We start from the raw sequence: 4413 nt of genomic DNA on the forward strand, positions 1-4413 counted from the left end.
ACGCTGGGGCGGGGCCACAACCATCCGAGGGAAAACCATAGAGTTTTCCCTTGGATGACCGTGGCCCCGCCCCCAGCGTGCCTGCGTCACTTCCGGGTGACGTGTATGTTGGGGTGGAGTTCCCCCCGGGGCCCGATCCGCCGGTGGCGGGAAATGGGCCTCTGGGGCAGGGATTTCCCCGCCCCCCGGGGGGGACTTGGCAAGCCTACTCCCCCCTCCTAAGGACTACCAGGCTGGCATCCATTTTAAAATACACTGCTGGCCTCTGCCTGGCAGTCATTTCATCACACCTCCCATAGAGGAAGGGGAGAATGTGTAATGATATGTGTGTTTATTATTCTATTTCTCTGAATGCCTTGAACATTTTTGAAGAGATGGAGTACATATTTTATGGGAGGATGGTGAGATGTGTGTACATAGATGTATATGTATTTTCAGGTGGGTAGCCATGTTGGTTTGTAGTTGTAGAAGAAAAGTTGAGTCCAGTAGCACCTTAAAGGTAACGGTTCCCTTGCTCGAAAGCCAGTTGAATCCGACTCTAGGGTTGCGGTGCTCATTTCCGTTTCAAAGCCGAAGAGCCAGCGCTGTCCGAAGACGTTTCCTTGGTCATGTGGCCGGTATGACTAAACACCAAGGCGCACGGAACGCTGTTACCTTCCCACCGTAGCACCTGGGGATAAACTTTTGTGAGTCAAAGCTCACATCATCAGATGGCTGTGTATGTACATTTTTCAAAATATGGCCACCAGAGGAAAATCCTCTGTTGAGTCAGCTTTAGTGCCTCTGTCTTCCACATCTGGTATTATTCATTTAGTACACACTCTCTCTTGCTTTGTTGGAAGGGTATGATAATAAATCCCATCATATCATTTAACCTGACCCTCTTAGGTAGAGTTACTCCAATCATAACTTGACCAATTATGAAAGAAACAGCACCTGGTTCTGCAATGATTTTATTTTTTTATTTTCAAGTACAAAAAACAGGAATACCGAAGTTAAGAACACAAGAGGTGCCCAACTGGATCAGACCAGCAGTTCATCCAGCTCAGCATCTTGCCTCATCCAGGGACCAACCAATTGCCCTGGGGCGGGGGGCAACAAACATGGCTTAGAGGCCAAGGCTTTCTCATAATTTTGCTTCCTAGTTCCAGTATTCAGAGTTTTACTGCATTGGGGCATAGAGGTTCCCTTTAGTCAATGTAGCTAGTAGCCTATCCCTTGTAATGAACCTACCCTTCATAAATCTGTCTAATCCCCTTTTAAAAGCCATCCATGCTAGTGGCAATCATTATACTCATTGGCAATGAACTCCATGATTTAACTACTCCTTGCATAAAGAATTCCTTCTTTTTGTCTGTCCTGAATCTATTACCCATCAACTTAATTGGGTGCCCCCAAGGTCTAGTATTATGGGAGAGGGGGGGGAAGGTTCTCTCTGCTTATTTACTTCATCCCATCATTCATAACTTTATAAACCTCTCATGTCCCTCCTTAGACATCTTTCTTTCTACACTGAGCAGCCCAACACTGTCCTGTGACATAAACAGCCTTCTCATCCACACGTTTACTAGATGATCCAGATCACTTTTTTTTTTTATCAGTGGACCGTGACAGCTGAGAGACAGCTTTTTGGGAAATGGATGCTGCTTGCATCTGCCTTCTGTTTCATCCAGGACTGATGACTCATGCTCTGTGTCCCTGGGCTCCAGTGGCTGAGAGAGAGGAAAATCCCAGGTCTATGGTGTAAGCAAAACTTAGGAAAGAAGGAACAGCAGAAAAACTGATAGGAAATCAGGAAATTGGTACTTAACCATCTCTTCTGCTGCAAAAGCCCCTCAGGCAGTTTTTACCCATTTGTTTACTTGGCTGGTCTGGTTGTAGGTTTTTCTGAAGCTCTGTGCCATAGATCCCCTTGCTTCTCTGCTTTACTTGGTAGGAACCCAGTCTGACATATGGAGTGATACCGTCCGTTGCAGGAAATTGCTGCTGTGTGCACAGAAGACTTCAGTTGCTGGCAGTACATGTTGTCTTAACTGAGAATATTGCTAAATATCAGAGCGCTGGAGATTATTTATGCATGATCTTCTTAGAAAACTACTAGAAACTAATAGTATTTGACAAAGGCTAGAATATTCTGTGGCTGGAGACAGAGATCAGTTTTGAAAAAGTATTTGAGTGAATCTTTACTTCCAGGGGACATGTATCTCCTTTATTCTAGTATCACTTCTCGTCAGACGGGTGTTTGAAACATCAAGCGAAGCCTGTGGATTAAACCATTTGAGACACTGGGATATCCAGTGCCTTATTTGGATCAGGGCCACAGCCCAGGTGTTAAAAAACCCAAACCTATTTTCCTGTGCTGTCTTCTAACCTCAAATGGCTCCCTCAAGCTGCTATTTGCAATCTCTTGGCTGGGGAAATGGCTGCTATTTGAGGATGTAAAAGGGTGGGGAGGGGTTAAGTCTCCTCCCTCTGTGTCATGGTCCTAGTAGAAATAATCCTGTCCTCTGAAATTCATGACTCATTCATTACTCCTCCAACAACTCATCTGATTTAAACTGGAAAAAGGTGTTTTCCAGATGAAAAAATTAGATGATGGTTGCCACCTCTTGATGGGACAATACCTGGAGATTTTGGGGGTGGAGCCTGAGGAGGGCAGGATTTGGGAAGGGGAAGGACCTCAGCAGAATAAAATGTCATAGAGTCCACTCTCCAAAGCAGCTATTTTCTACAGGGGAATTGATCTCTGTTGTCTGGAGATAAATTGTAATAGCAAGAGGTCTCCAGGCCCCATCTGGCAACCCTAAACCTATCAGGAGTAATTAACCTTTTGCAATTTACCTTACCTAGGGCTTTTTTGTAGAAAAAGCCCAGTAGGGACTCATTAGCATAATAGGCCACACCCAAACCCATTAGCATATTAGGCCACACCCCTGATGGCACATGACTCATTCATTACTCCTCCAACAACTCATCTGATTTAAACCGTAAAAAGGTATTTTCCAGATGAAAAAAATTAGATGATAGTTGCCACCTCTTGATGGGAAAATACCTGGAGATTTTGGGGGTGGAGCCTGAGGAGGACAGGATTTGGGAAGGGGAAGGACCTCAGCAGAGTAAAAGGTCATAGAGTCCACTCTCCAAAACAGCTATTTTCTCCAGGGGAAATTGATCTCTGTTGTCTGGAGATCAACTGTAATAGCAGGAGGTCTCCAGGCCCCATCTGGAGGTTGGCAACCCTAAACCCATCAGGAGTAACTAACCTTTTGCAATTTACCTTACCTAGGGCTTTTTTGTAGAAAAAGCCCAGCAGGAACTCATTAGCATAATAGGCCACACCCAACAGCAGAAACTCATTAGCATATGAGGCCACACCCCTGACAGCACAGCTGAGTAGCATATTAGGCCACACCCCATGTCTTACCAGAAGTGTGGTCATCCAGCCAAAACCCCCCTTGAAGGGAAGGCATCAGGGTGTGGCCTAATATGCTAATTAGCTGTGCTGTCAGGGGTGTGGCCCAGTATACTAATGACAGGCTGGGGAAGGCATGCCTCCCGAATCCTTCCAGGGGGACCCCGGGCCTACCCGCCTCGGAGTTGCTGGGTGGTTCGCTCTCCAGGTCTTCCCTCTGTAGCCACGCATGCAGAGGTTTTGGCTGTAGTGGACATGGCCGGCTCTGAAGCCAGCCGGAACTCCGTTCCTGTGCGTTCCTGCCCAAAAATAGCCCTCCTTACCTGTGTGTGTGTGGGGGGAAGAGAACATCACACTGTTGTACAGTTCTGGAATTTTCTGTTCACTTTCAATATTGGCCGTCATCTGGGATGGAAAATTGGTCTAGCAAGGCTACATTGAACCAAGTGGGGGCTGTTATCTCTCCTGTTCACACATTTATCTGCCATGAGAGAGTTAGTTCAGTTAAAACATACAGGGAAGAATATAATAAACAGAAAATTGCCCTGGGAGCTTAATAGCTACAGTATTGCAGTCTGTGTTGGTAATTAGCACAGCGCAATATTGGCAGAGAAATCTCTTGTAATGGTTATATGTGGCACGCTCAGGGGTCATTTGGGGGGGGGGAAGCGGGGGGCCTCCACCCCCCCGGGTGAGGTGCAGGAGGGCGGGGCCTGGAGCTCCCTGCTGGTGCCCGCTGGAGGTTGCCGCCGGCTGTGGGGAGGACACACTTCTGGTGATGTCAGGGGGTGTGGCATATGCTAATTAGGTATGCTAATGAGTCCCCCTAGCTCTTTTTCTACGAAATGACCCCTGGGCACGCTTGGCTTTATCAATGATCTGCCAGGGTAGTTTCTAGAATTACAGACTCTAGAAAGGAGCCTAGAAAAGAAAGGTCTCTGTAATAACCATCACAAGCAAAGTGATGGTTTCAAAGAAATAGGAGGAGCTTTCAGGCTAAC

Source organism: Gekko japonicus, unplaced genomic scaffold, assembly GCF_001447785.1.
Source record: "Gekko japonicus isolate JY-2015 unplaced genomic scaffold, Gekko_japonicus_V1.1 scaffold1343, whole genome shotgun sequence".
Classification (NCBI taxonomy): Eukaryota; Metazoa; Chordata; class Lepidosauria; order Squamata; family Gekkonidae; genus Gekko; species Gekko japonicus.